At 43.9% G+C, this 15164-nt stretch overlaps 1 protein-coding gene across 5 annotated transcripts in view; it reads right to left on the bottom strand.

The window, feature by feature from the left end:
* The window catches only part of PAX2 (paired box 2), a 100349-nt gene that overhangs the window by 79094 nt on the left and 6091 nt on the right, over positions 1-15164 (bottom strand). The gene's annotated exons all lie outside the window — the stretch shown is intronic.

Below are 15164 nucleotides of genomic sequence, written 5' to 3'. Positions count from 1 at the left end.
GAAGGTCACACAGCTCAATGCCATTTTGTTTCACATCCAACATGCAGCATTATTTCTTGCCTTCAACTTATTTACAAGAAGCCTTTTGAAGATTTAGAGATAGAAGGGAACTCATAGGGTCTAGACCAACCCTCCTATTTTACAGTTGAAAAAACTGACAGCCTTAGAGAAGTGACTCACAGTACTGTTATGAGTGGGATCTGAACCAAAGTCCTTTGACTCCAGAGAGCTTTTTCTCCTGTGACACACCAACTCCCAAATCTCTGTTCTGTTCATTTATACATGTTCCATCACATCTACAAACTCCCTGCTGCCATTCTTGTTCAATGGCTTACCTGTGACATTTTTTGGAACATTCCTTTTTGGAGGAGGGGGTTGTTTTGTTCCAAACACCTGAAGTCTTGAATTTGACTTTGACGATTGGCTACTTAATTTGGGTTCTAGCTTCTTAGGACAAAACAATATACAGCTCCTCCTCCCCAAGCTGCAAAAAGTCCCTAATGGCTGCCGCTCCTCTTGGAAGGCTCACCAAATTCTCCCAACCCCAACAAGGCTCCCCAACAGGGCTTTCTGTTAGCCCCAGCCTCCTGACAGGTCAGAGAACCACGCTGGGAGGTACCAGTCATGTGGACTTCTCCTTTCCAAGATTTTCTCTCCTGAATAATGAAAGAACCTATGAGTTTTATTGTAGTGAGCTAGCCTCTCTCTGGCTAGGGCTAGAAGCGGAAAGTGATGGATAAAAACGGAGACATTTAATTAGCGGAATGTTTCTAAGATCCAGATATTTAGAGCTTCTGGGTGACTGACCGAAGACTATCGGAGCCACAGGTTAACACGGCCACTCTGGCTTTCTTTATAATCACATCCCATTACTTCACTGAAGCTGGCTGATCCTCCATCCAATCGAGCAGCAATACCAAGCTAAGGGTGTCCCAAACAGTTAGGTATCCTTACACAGATGCAGCCCCATCCGTACCATGGAGATAGGAGGCACGCACAGGCTTGCTTATATTTCTGCCGTGCTTGTGCACCCTCATGTCCCAGGTACCTCTCAGGCAAATCCGTCCATAATTAGTCCTTTGCCATCTCCACCCACCTCCCTCATCTACTTGCATCTAATTAGACGATGCAATGGATGCAGAGCTTACTTCACGTTACTTAGCTATGTGACCTGGGGTAAGCCATTTGACCTCTGTCTCTCATTTTTCTCAACTGTATGTTTGTTGGTTGGGGGTGGGGGGGTGAGGCAATTGGGGTTATGGGACTTGCCCAGGGTCACACAGCTGGGATGTGTTAAGTGTCTGAGAGCAGCTTTGAACTCAGGTCCTCCTGACTTCAGGGCTGGTGCTCTATCCACTACACCATCTAGCTGCTCCTTTCCTTAAATGTAAAACTGGCATCATAATAGTGTCTACATCCCAGGGCTGTTGTGAGAATCAAATGAGATTATATTTGTTAAGTGTTTATTTAGCACAATGCTTGGCATACAGTAAGTACTCAATAAATGCTTATTTATTCTCTTTCCTTTCCTTTTCAAAGGTAATTTCATGTAATTTCATGAGAAATTTTTGGGACTTTTAACTCACATCACCAAAGGGAATTCCCTTCTTATCTTTGGTTTTGTCTCCTTTATTTTAAAAAATATCTTTATATATAAGTGATAATATGACTTAGTAGAGGACAAGCTTTGGAGCCAGAAAGACCCAGTCCAAATCCTACTTCCAAAACATGCTCACTATGTAACCATGGACAAGTCATCTATCATTTCTCTTGATGGATTGGGCAAATCTCTAATATTAGAGTTACTTTGAGTTGCTAAAATGTATTGGTGAAGGGAATACAGAGGAACTAAAAAATCAGCTTTGTCTCATTCCATTCCAAAACACTCGATATTAGGATTTTCAAATGACCCACCTGCCTGCTGGCCAACCTTCTGGTTGCCGGGAGGAACAAGCATGATGCTCCCTTCCAATGTACATATGTATTTATTCTTATGTAAAGTCAGCTCTTCCTATCTGAATGTTCAGTGTCTTCTCAGGTTTGTATCTACGGGATTCATTGCCCTGTGTCAATGTACCTTCACATTGGTAGACATATCTTAGTGGCCATTCCTGGTTCTGACCCACTCTGATAATGAAACAGGACTATGGAGAAAGATCCTCCAAAGTAGATCTCCCCCAAAATCTCCCTTCCCTGTCTCACCTCCACAAACAACATTACAGCGAATGAGAGGGTGCTTCTAATGGACTTTGGGCTGCTATTAGAGTGGAAAGAAGTCCTCTCTATATTCTTCAGTGTTCTGATGCTTTTGTCCCCTTCTTCCTCTCCATCTTAAGCTTTCTAATCTTTTTCCCAATGAAAGAGGAAAATCTGTCTTTGACCTTGAACCTAACAAGTAACCCTGACTTCTTTCTCACTGTAGCCTGAATTCCAGGGTGGCAACACCCCAGATCAAAGCAGTCAGTCACCCTCTCTTCTGGTCCCTGGAGTCTGGTAGTCAGCCAGAGGGACCAACCTAACACTCCAGTCATGAAAATAAATCCCATTGTATTTGCATTTTAATTTTCCACATAAACAAAGGCCCAGAGTACATGGCTCCAGCAGCATCACTGGACTGAATTTAATTAGAAATGAAAAGTTTATAGGGCCCTCTTTAATGCGATTAATGCTCAGTTAACATTTATCACATACATATGCTGGAATCGCCTTTTCTAAGCAGCCACAGGCCATGAAATGAATTTCTTCCTACTTTTCTGTGCCCGCCTCAGGGCTGTCTCCTGGAGAGGCTCCTGGGTTCACTAAACTGTCTCCATGGGGAATAGGACTCCCTTAGACTTCAAATAATGGTTCAAGGTATTTGGAGGGAATACGCCTCTTGGGCAGGAAGGACTTACTCCTGGCAGGAAGGACTTACTCCTGGGTCGCAGCAGATTGTTTGGTTAACCTTGCAGTCTTGTTCTCCCCCGTTTTGGGAGTTGCACTGTGGGCTGGGGGTTAGGAAGAGGAATATCAAGGAACCATCTCTGTATCCCCCTATAGCTCCTCCCCCATTCTTCTCCCTTCTCCCTACTCCTTCCTTAATCCAAAGAACAATTCTCTCTCATTCAAAATGCTTGGAAGGCCTTTTAAAAATTCCTTATAATTCCAAAGTGACTGGGGAAAGTAGGGGAAATAAAACAATAAGCAATTCCTTCTCTCTGTTCGCTATCCTGCTATAGATAACCTGGGCTAGGAAAGTGGCCTATGTCTGGCCCTCCCTTTCCCAGTGTCAGCTCGTTAGGGAAACAGCAGGGGAGTGGGGGAACATGAAACCTCTATTGGTCCCTAGAGGAAGGATAGCCCTTCCTTATCTTATCAAATTCTCTTCGCTCTTCAATTATAGTCTATTGAGATTGGCCTCTTAACCCAAACAAGCTAACTTGGTTAAGGAGGAGGAGGAGGAGAAGGTAAAGGAGGAGAAGAGTGCAGAGAGATGGATGGGGAGAGGATCTGAGACATGTATTTCTGCAGATGATAAAAGGAGATAAATATTTTGAATCTCAGAAATGCTCTTAAGCACTTCGGCAAAGCATGAACTAAATGATTCTTTCTAAAACATGCTAGATCATATTATGTTCACATTAAATAAACTTGTGCCTGCACACCCATGAAAAATTAATCTTTGTTTAACATGTACACACCAAGACATAAAACTTAACATTAAAGCTGGGATATAGATATCCATGTGTATGTGCTTCCCAGACATGTCATGATGCTTTACTTACGTGACAAGATTCATGTATAGAGAGAATTTATGAAAACTCCTGCATCTTGGTCACCATCAGGTATACCTGATGGTAGTAACAATGCATGTTCTAAACTCTGAGCTGACATTTCAATAGGAACCTTCTTGACATCTCCATATAACAACAGGTCCGCTAGATTGGCCCCCAAGTCTCTGTTTCCTAATAGACAAATATCAAAATCCAAAAGTTTGAGGGACTCATCCTCTATACAGAACCAAGAGGATGTTACCCAAAGTGATCCTGGATGCTTTCCCTGACTCCCTACAGAGTCAACACACACTCAGCCATGGCAGCCCAGGAGGAGCAATGCAGGAGTGAGGAAAGGGATCTTTGGATGTCATCAGAAGGCCAGGATTCTCTCCTTTCCACACTTCAGTCTGTCTGCTGTCTCTGGGGCTCTGAGGCTTCCCCCGTGATTCCTCTGGCTTCCTCTGAGAAAGTTGGGCAAGTGTGCTGAGACCCTCTGTCTTCTCTGCCTGCCTTTTTCCATAAAAGGTCTCTGCTTAGTCCTGTAAACATGTACGCTATCTCTACTCTAAATCCATTCTACTCTATCTGATCAGAGCAAAACCAAATCACAGCAAAGAGCTGTCTTCTATAAACAAGACAGAAAATCTTGTAACTGCATTCTCTCTCTCTTCCCAAAGTCCTCTACTTTGCTCTCACTCTTCCCTTCCTCCTCTGAACTAATGCTCTCCATTCTCCATCCCCACAGCATTGCCTTTCTTTTCTATGTTCTATTTCTCTTGCACAACTGTTCCTTCATCTCAAGAACCCACTGCTCTTTTCTTATCCTTACATCAATGTAGGGAACACACTTTAATGAGGTTCAGGCCAGGCTGAGTGCAGCCTGAGGGGAAAGGGGGCATCCTCTGCAGGGTTACCATAGGTTTCCAGAACCAGGAGTCCTTCTGAGGAAATAGAGGTCGTCCACTCTCCTTTCCTCCCTCCATGTCTGGGATAGGGTGGGGGTAACTGCATTGCAGGCAACCAGACTGCAGGTCATCGAGAAAACAGTCTGTTCTGCCACTGGTACCCCCCTCCTCCCACTATAGGTATGCTGCCCGACTGCCTGTCTGTTGGACCATCAATGTGCGTCGTATGGTCACCGTGCCTGGCCCCACATGCTCTCCTGGATCTACTCCCAGAACCTCACAGTTTCCCTGGAGCTCTTCCACCTCCTGCTCTCAGGTCATTTCTTGGAAACTTCTTCACCTCTTTCCTCTTAGAGATATGAGTGTCTTTCTCTTCACTTTTCTCCCCTCAGGATCTTATAAGCCTCTAAACAATCTCAAGCAGGCAGTTCCCCCCAACCCAAGATGCTTAATGACCCCTCAGTGTTCTGATTGCCTCACAAAGGGACCTGATCCCAAACAGGGTTTGTCCTTTGCAGACAACAGATGATCCAAGAAACCTTTAGCTCCAATGAACACACTTCTCTGCCCTTTTTCTTCACTTTCACACTCCTCAACCTGTCTCTGCATCACCTACTGTATTTACATATAAACCTTCTAAGAGCTGCTTTAAACACACAGAAGACACTATAGCTGGCCTTTTTACCTAGCTTCTCTATTTCTTTCTCAGCTTTCAGATTTATACCCCCACCATGGCCTGCCTCCCTCCCTTTTAAAAACAAAACAAGACAAAAACTCCCCGATGTCTTCTGCTAGGCTTTCACAGTCAAAAGGAATCTTTTTTTTTTAAGTGATGTCTAATCCTAAGAGACCTCAATACATTCCCAGATTTTGTTCTTTCCAGGGAGAATTTCCTCAACCTCCCATTTATGACTACTCTTATGGAATGACAGATTTATAGCTGGAAGAGACCTTAGAGGCTAACTAGTCTAATTCTCATTTTACAGATGAGGAAACTGAGGTCTGCAGAGATAAAGTGACAGGCCTAAGGTCATACAGATTATAAGTGTTAGAGTATTTGAATCCTATAATATTCTAAACTCAGTGCCTTCCCTTGTCTTCTGTACCTAAAGCAAACCTTTCTACTCTGCTATTTCTTCAAATGTATGTCCAGTCAAATGATGGGGGAAACATAAAATGCTTTGCTTCCTAACAAAGGTATGGTGGTTATATCAAATAGCTACCAAAAAGCTATGCAAATGGCTAATTAGGATTGTCAGTGAGAGATTTATAGTTATTGTACAGCTGGTCCACTTCCCAACTCTCCCCGACCTTGTACTGTCTGGGCTTAAGAGGTCTAAGATGAGTGTTCCCTTTGGGCCTCTGGCCTGTTTTTGCTCCCAGATCTCCTCTTGTTTCCCTTATAGCTAGAGGCACCTAGGTGGTACCTGGCCATCGGTCACATGTGGATCTGGTCAAATTACTTAACCTTTGTATACCTCAGTTTCCTTACCTAAAATATGGAGATAATTATAATACTGATAGACCCAACCTCCTGGGGTTCTTGTGTGGAGAATAAATGAGAAAATATTTGTAAAATGTAAAATTCTGTGAAGTGTTTTCTAGCTGTTGTTATAACTTCCTCCTCTCCCTCTGGGTTTTTGTGGTTTCTGCTGCCCTCCTGTCCACATCATGCCCTACCTGACCTCTAGATCCCTTCCAATTTCCAATCTCACATTTTCTTCCAAGCCTTCCTGGTTTCCCTGCATCTTGCTTCCTGGGGGAAGATTCTGCTGCAGGCTGTAGGGCCTGTCTCTTGGGAGGACTCTGCCAATGAATGCGCGCCAGTTGGTGGTGAGGTGATGGCTCCGTCACCCCCACCCTGCGTCTGGGCAGGCTGCCACGCTGAGGTACTCTGGCTGTGGCTGGCTAGCTCTGGCTGTGGCTGTGGCTGTGGGAGGAGAGAGTGCGCCCACAGAGCCCCTCCTCTGAATCTGTAAAGCCAGTTACTGACCAGCACTGTGAGTTAGCTTATTCTCATGTCCTTCCTTACAAAAATGTTTGACTTTGCTGTCATGACTGAAAAGAATACCCTTATGATCTGGAGATAGCTTGACTCTTGGAATTATACCCAGTAAAATGGTGATGTACAATTTAGCCTATTTACATAAAATATGTTTCTTTTTGTATTCTCATGAACTGGAAAGTCAATGATTCTGTGTCATATATACATCCCTTATCTACCATGGTCTGCTTTGCAGTCCCTCCTCCCCTTCTATTTCTTGCTTTTGGCCTTCTTCTTCTCCCCCAGTTGGAGACCTAAAAGGCACACTCACACACAGAGCACACATGCACTCACAAACATACCTCTCAGGCAAATCCACAAACTCACAGGCACCCGCATATAAACATGCTATGTGAAGAAAATTGCCTCCTATCTGAAGTAAGGCAATTTCCAGACTTTTCCTCTGACTGAGGACAATATTTCATTTCTGAGGCTCTGGATTCTACTCTCCCAAGGTTGAAAACTCTGTCTAATGCAGTCTTTCAGAGATGCCCATGTCCCCTACTTTTTCATCTTATCATCTCCAAACCATCTTGAGTCATGTAGCAGAGTAATAATATAAATTATAAAAACAAGAAATTCTCATTACAAACAATCACTACAATTTCAAAAGCAAACGATTCATCCTCGAGTAGATGGTATTCAAGTTTACCAAACTCTCCTAAATTAATTAAAAATTCCAGACCAAAGTCTTCTGCCCTAAGACTGGGCCTGGGGTCCCTAGTACTAAAATTAAACTTCATTCTACCCCATGTGCAAACCTAATTCTTGATATTTCTGTAAGCTAGTCTCTTGTACTTTAAAAAACTCTAGAAAATGAAAAAAAACCTAATCTAGATCTAGAATCTGTGTAAGCAGAGGAATGATGCGAGAGTAGTTATGGTTACTAGAATCAAGAATTCATGATTGGTAGCAAAGGCTGAAGAAGGGAGAGTTAATTAAGTATTGGATGAAGCTGATTTCTAAGCCCAAAGGGCCAAGCAATCAGAGATCAAGAAGGTCAGGGACTCTATGTCTCAACTCAGGGGATTAGAGAGAAGTAAGGTTGAAAATATAATAAAGGAGAAAGCCTTGAGCCAAGAGTAAGGGTCTCCTGGACTCTTTCCAAGAGGAAACTCTTGCCCCTCGATCTTTCCAAGGTCATTAAGGCCTATGGCCTTGGGCAGATCTATTACACAGTAAACACAAACCTCTATTCACATACACATATGCATACAAGCACAGCTGGAGCTGACATGAAGGCCAGAGCACTATTAAGTTGTATTCACTACATCAAAACCACCAGTTAGGTCAGTTAAAAAAATTATTGTTGTTTAATTTGTCAATCTAGTTATTTGTTTAGCAGAATGCAAGTCAACTTTACTTATTTATTTATTTTACTTTTCACCAATTTGTTTTGGCAGCTGGTGGATAGATATGGCCTCCATTGCCTACAAAGATAAGTTGGACGTATTCAGCCTCTCCAGATCCTTCTATTTAGGACTAATGTCCTAAAGGGACCCTGCATCCCACCTTGGAGTACTTGGAACTGCTGGGATTTGGGGGTAGGGATCTGTCAGAGAAAAATTTTGCCTTTTGACTTTCATCCCAATTTCCCCTGAATGCTTAGGTCACAATCATTTTTTTTTTAAATTAAAAGGGGACTTACAAGACATTCCAATTCAACCCTTCATCTTATAAATGACAAAGCTGTGGCTTGAGAAGGAAAGTGAGTTTTCTAAGACTACTTGAGCACTACTAAAATCACAATTCAAATCCTAGTTCCCTGATTCTAATTCTAATATTTCTTCCCCTATACAATGCTGTCTTTTTAAGAACAGGAATTTTCCCCTCTATTCCTGAACTTGGCATTATTTCTTCTGCCTCTCTGCCTTTGCAGAGGTTGTCCCTCATCCCTAGAATGGACCCAGGCCTCTTGGACTGCTTTCAAGACTCTGATGGCACCTCCTATGGGAAAGCTTCTCTAATCCCCCGGAGCATCATTGCTCTCAGGCTCCTTAAATTATCTTGTATTTATTTATCTGCGTACTTCTCATGTCTCTCAGGAGAATATAAACTCCTTAAGGGGCTTCTCATTGTGTGTGTATGTGTATATCCCTAGAGATACTTAAAAAAATGCTTGTCCAGATGAATTAAAGTGAATATCCAGGCATTTATATATGTTTGTGTCTTAATGCAGAAACTGGTAAATCAGGAAACAAAGGAAAGGAGAGACCTATAAACAGGGTCAGGAATACAGGGAAAATATTTAGTGGGTATTGGGATCAGGAAACCTGAGGGTGCAGGGTGAGGCTCTTTCTCTTGGAGGAAGGGAAAGCTATCCTTTAGATTAAAAAAAAAGCCATTGAGAAACCTAGGGAGCATTAACTCCTGAGCATTGAACTAGAGCCTTCTTTTCTGAGCACAGACTTGGAAGATTGCACCTTGGGGAGCTGACCAAGGGACAGCAAGGTCAAGGTCCATTTCCCTGGATAGCCTGCCGCCCCTAGTCACTGTAGCATAGCAGAAAGCCCAGTGCCTTTGAAATAAGAAAACCTAGATTTAAATCCTGACTCTGTCACTTACCATGTTTGCAACAATGGGCAAGTCATTTAACTTTTTCAGGGTCTCAGTTAGTTCCCTTATCTGTAAAATGAAAAGGTTGGGCTAGATAATCTTGAAAATCCTTTCCAGCTCTGAATCCCATGGTTCTAGTTCAATCACACACACAGACACATGCTACCTATGGTAGCAGAAATGCTCCCATCTGTTCTCACACACACATACATGCTCTTTAACCTCCATCCCCAACTTCCCATTTCTATTCCCTTTCTTCTTCTTCATGTTTATATACAAGAACTGTGTTTTCTGTTCTTGTGCGTGCATGTGCACGTGCAAACACACACATACACACAGATGTAAATATGCTTTTTTCCCCCGCACATAAAACATAAACACAAATCCCCTAGTCCCCCATATCTCCCTTCCTCCCTCCAGGGGCCATCCCCTGCCTGGCCCTGTCTCCACTTGGCTAATTCCCCCTGTGGCCCCTGTATTGAACTGTTGTGTTGTCCATTTCCCAGTGACAAGGGCTCTGGTTACAGAGTTATTGATTGGTTTTCATGCAGACAGATGGGCCCGTCCCAGTCTCCCATCGAAATCCCCGGCTGTATGGGCTGATTGTTGCCACTCCTGGTGTAGGATTGCACCAGAGACCACCCTCCACGCAGTCTCCTTCACCCAGGCTGCGGACGGTAATAAATGGAGCCAGCCTGAGCGATAATAAAAGCAATTGAGTGGGTTACCTGTGCAGACGTGAGATTTATACCTCCTCATATTTGATGTGATTGTTTTATTGAGTTCTCTGAGCAGTTAGGACACAATTTATTTATTTATTTAGGGGTTTTTCCTCTCTTTTTCTTTGTAGTTCTCTTGGGAGCCCACCTGGTGCTTTCACTGGGGACAACCCCTCCCACTTTCCCCTTCTCTGGAGTCAGATGGCTATATCCTGCCAGCCAGTTACCATGTTCCCCCTCCCCAGTTGGGGGACACTAAGCTTCACAATGTAGACATTTTCTCCTTATTCAGGGGCTACATGCACTAACATGGGATTCTGCACTAGGTCAGGAGACAGAGATGAATGGAAGAGCCTAACCAATGAGCAGGAAGCTAATAGAGCAAACAGTTCCTAAAACCAGTGAGAAAATTGAAAAAGGGACTCAAGGAAAGTCAGACTGGGTCTCTCCCAAACAATGAGAAAGCCAGCTGCCCTGCCCACTTCTCAGTAGGGTTGAGAGAGTCAAAGTCTCTATAATAAGAGACTTTCCCACTAAAACTCAAGATCTGTGGGACATCTCATGCTAGTTTGTAGTTCAGTGAAACAACACATTTTCCTGCTAGATATAGTCCTGTCTATCTCAAGGTCAGAGAAGGCCAACTGTTAATCTCAAAATTTTCCTGTACACGTACTCATTCCTGCACCTATAGAGGGTCACTCCTGGGCCCTTAGCCATCAGCTTAAGCAACCAGTTTTGGAGTGTCCTATAAAGCCAGGAACCCTTCTACCAAGTAGTTATAAGGACCCAGTGAGTTCTGGCCATTCCGTTGTCACTTAGTGGAGTACAGGACCCAAGGAAAGTCAAGGTTTTTTTTTTTCCATGACTAATTTCTGAGCATTGAATATCAGAAGAAAAACCACAGATACCAACCCTAGTGGCCCATTTGAGGATATCTAATCAGCTAGAGAGCTATGCCTCTAGTTGGCTAGTGGCAATCATTTGGATTGGGAAGATCTTTGACCTAGCCGTTTGTAGACTGACATATCTCTCTGATGCCAGCGCCTCTTAAAAATAAGTCAAAAAATCTGCCTATTAAGGGATCATGAATGCTGTAAGATGAATTTCCCTAACTATAACAGTCTTCCTGGCAGCCTGGGGAGCAGCCAGCACTCAGAGCCCTAACTCGGTACATTTACAACTGGTGCAGAAGAAGAAGGAGATAGGATTCGTCTTAGAATGGGCAACAAAGAAAGAGATTCACTCAGAAAGGCTGAGAAAACTAGGTACTAGGACCTGAAAGTCCTAGAAAATGTGAATGGAGCTAGGGGATGGAGAAGAATAGTCTCAACCAGTACTAGCTCAATTAGAAATGGAAATTCCAAGGGATTTGAACCTTCTTCCTTTTTGCAAAGAGTACTAAAGAAGTCTGATTCTGCCTCTGGCTTGTCCCTTTTCTGAAGAAGAAATATTCCCAACCTAAAGTAATAGCTAAACTTTGGAACATTATCATTTTATCTGGAAAATCTTTCTCTTCCCAGTCAACTGCCCAGTAAAGTAGTTCAGGACCTTTTCCCCTTTCTGTAGCAAAGATCTAATCTTCTTGCTTTCAATTCTACACCATTTCCAAAATCAACTCCTCTTCTAGAGCTACCAAGCTGGTGAGCTTGCACACTCACATTCCACAAATGGGCAAGTGCCCCAATATTTAAAACGATTCAGATAAATTCCATGTGCCATGTAAATGATGAAATTCCTCTGACTTCTCAGTCCCCGCAATGACCATCCTAATAAACCCTCTAGGAATCAGCCATGCTCTCAAAGGACTTCCTTAGACATTTACAAAAGGATGTGCTACAAGGAAGCTGTAGGTTGGGTGGTACAAGTCTTCATGGCAACAGGAGCAGAGATTGCCGAGACTGAAGAGCCAATTTTTAAAGCATGAAAAGCAATTTGGTTTATAAGCGCAACAGCATATTTCAAGTGCAGCGACAGCATCTGTTTTGGGGAGGGGAAGATAAAAACCGTGCAGTGTGGATCAGGTGGGTGAGCAATTGTGTAGTCTCTCTCTTTGCCAGATCTAGACACATACGTCCCCACCCTCCCTCACACGCACTCAAAAACACCAATACAAACTGTCACCACACAATCGATAACCACTGAGCTCTACTGCTGCTTCTTGCTCAAGTCCTCCCCGTTTTCCCCAGCAAAGGAAAGCCACCAATTTTCCTTTGCACTGAGGAAGGGATTGCAACTGAGGGCAGAAGGAAGGGCAATGGCTCCAGCACAACCCATAAGATTTTAGGATTTAGAATTTAGGATTTAGAACCTTAGAGATAATCAAAGCCAACTTCTCATTTTCCAGAAGTGGAAACTGAGGCTAGGAGAAGCTAAATGACTTATCTCAAGTCATACAGGTAGTAAAGATCAGAACCATTTGTCCAATACAAATCAGCTGACTCCAAATCCATTTGCTCTTTTCATTACACCATACTGCAATTGAGCTCTCATCCCATGCTTGACCAATGCACAGGAAGTTTCTTGTTTTCATGGGGCTTTAAAGAGAATAGACTCATCTCAGGAAAAAAAAAAAAAGAAAAGGAATTTTTCCTTATTGAAGCAAAGCGACTAAAGGCTGCCTTGACCAAAAGGAATAGGGCCTGTGGTGCTATGGCCAGGAGCTACCGAGCAGCCAATCAGCTCCGGGCCACCAGCGGAGCCCTTTCTGAAATATGAAACAGAAAGCAGTGTCTGTCCCATTGTGAGAAATAGGAACATTCTGGCCTCTCCTTATTTAAAAAGAAACAGTGCCAACCTGTTCCCACCTGACTGTTGGACTCAGTGGATCTTTTCATCTGTGCTGCCAGTGGCATCCCCATTCTTTCCCTCCCACTGGCTTTCTATCTCGAACAACAAAATTCCCTGCTGTGAACCCTGCCACACCCCAAAGGAAGGTTCCACACCTACACACTGGGCACAGAGCCTCATCTTGAGCTGCTCCCACCACTGCAATACCGGGGTTGTTCTTTCTCCCACTCACCCCTTTCCCATTTCACCTGCCTGGGTGCTTCCCCACTTCATTTGCTCATTTATAGCAGGTAATAGGTATATTCCCAGGGGCCAACCCCTTTATCTGTGCTTTCTCATGACAGAGTTGTCCAGGACACTAAGCTGGCTTTTTAAAACGGCTTAGTCCAGCAATGAACAAGGCCGGTTACTTTATTCCTAGGTCCCAGTCAAAGCCGTGAACCTTGTGCCATTGAAAGCCCCTTTAATGTCCCCACAGACACTACTGTCCGGTCCTGGCAGTCTGTCTCCACAGTAGGGCTTGTCCCCAGCTGCTCTTTCCAAATGCCCAGTCCCTCCCTCCCTTAAAAAGCCTACAGCCCAGACCCATACTTAGGAGGAACAGCCAGCAAAGGGAGGTTACAATTCAGCTTGGCTTTGAAAGCAAGGCCTCTTTCCCCAGGGCCTTAGCCATCCTTCTCCTGGACTGTGAGATATGACAGTCTTATCCCTTTCAGGAACACCTTTGTGCCTTCCTTAGCTCCTTCCAGGGTGTCTGAATGTCAAACAGCTATGCTTTCAATACCTGGCTGAGCTAGACCCAGGGAGCTGGAGGGGTTTAGGAGGGTGTATAATTAGCTGATCAGTATTATGTTACCCTGTTCATAACTGAATAACCATTTTAATACAGATGGCACACGCTGGGATAATTTCCGGGGTCGCCTTGCAGTACGTTACAGCCCGAGAGTGGCAGAGGGAATCTTCCTTAGCCAAGGTACATTCTACCAGCTAATTCTACCTGCTGTTTTCAAGATGATTTGGGATAATTCCATATCATTTGCAAAATATTGAAAATCCTTGATATGTGATGCCAGATTCAGAAATCAACACCATCTGAATTATTAGCATTATTCTGATAATAGCCTAATGAAGAATGCACAGGAAAACAAGACGTCTCTCTCTCTCTAACACACACACACACACACACACACACACACACACACACACACACACATACACACACACACACTTCTTTGCCCCTCTGCATCTTGCATTGAAAGGTTTGAGTTTTTAATTTTTGTTTGTTTGGCTTTAAAAAATGTTGGCTGATCTTACTGTGGGCTTCCCTCTAGCTGCATGTGTGTATATTTGTATATCTGATTTGTGATTGCCTCGGGCACTGGTTTCAGGCTATACTTGCAGTCCACACCGGGTCTATCACCAGATAAAGTAAGCCATTCCCTAGCAGATGCACATAAATCCAGTGTACATGTGTTTTCCCAGTGGGATGCCTGTGGGATTGAGGAGGGGACAGGGTGGTTTAGAGGAGAGAACCTAAATGTGTATCTGCATGAGTGTTCAAATATAAGTTCTCAATGAAGGGTTGCAATCACAGGTGTGTGTTGGTGGGTGCCTCTCCTTAGGGCATGTGGGAATGACAGGGCTAGTTATAAATGTAGCTAAAGCAGGTATGAACCTTCAGTGCCTAAACTAAGGGTCATGACAATACCCAAATGCAACCTGTTGGTGAAAGTTTATGATTGTGATGGACTGTGGGTGTTAATTTATTGTTACCTTTTAAAAATCACATTAGGAATATTAAAGTAGAAGATATTCCAAAGAGTCACATGTAAACCTGCCTTTCTCCCTCCCCATTAAGGCTGAGTTTGTCCTGGGCTTATGGGGGAAGTAGACTTCCTCTGACGGGTTGCTGGCTTCTCTCTGCCAACCACTGGAGAGGAAGACTGTTTTCTCGACCTAGCTAGCAAAGCTAAAAAGCTTTTGGAAGCAGTTCTGATGGGGCTGGGATGAGGGAGAAGGGAGGAGGGAGCCAGAGCTAGGGCCTGGGCAGAGCAGGGGGGCCGATGCCCCTGGGGAAAGTGAACTCTCCTTTAGAAAGGGAAGTCTGTTTGGAGGCGATGAATAGATACTGGTCATTTTAACGGCTCGGGCTACGGGTTGTGATTGTCTCTAGATAGTGAGGCGCGTAATCTTGGAGTCTTAATTACCACAAACACTTGGATTCATTTCCAGGACAGTGAGAGAGGCCGGGCAGGGACGCCGAGGCCAGGAAGCCGGAGAGAAGCCTGTGCTTCTCCTAAAGGGCCACCACCTCAATGGCCTCTCCCATACCCTTGGTATCACCTGGCCAGAGTCCCACCTGGCTGAAGGGGTCTCAGTTTAGACGTGATTGGAGAAT

This window comes from Antechinus flavipes, chromosome 2 (assembly GCF_016432865.1).
Source record: "Antechinus flavipes isolate AdamAnt ecotype Samford, QLD, Australia chromosome 2, AdamAnt_v2, whole genome shotgun sequence".
NCBI classification, from domain to species: domain Eukaryota; kingdom Metazoa; phylum Chordata; class Mammalia; order Dasyuromorphia; family Dasyuridae; genus Antechinus; species Antechinus flavipes.
The sequence above is the reverse complement of the archived record's forward strand: the minus strand, read 5'-3'. Positions and strand labels throughout refer to the sequence as shown.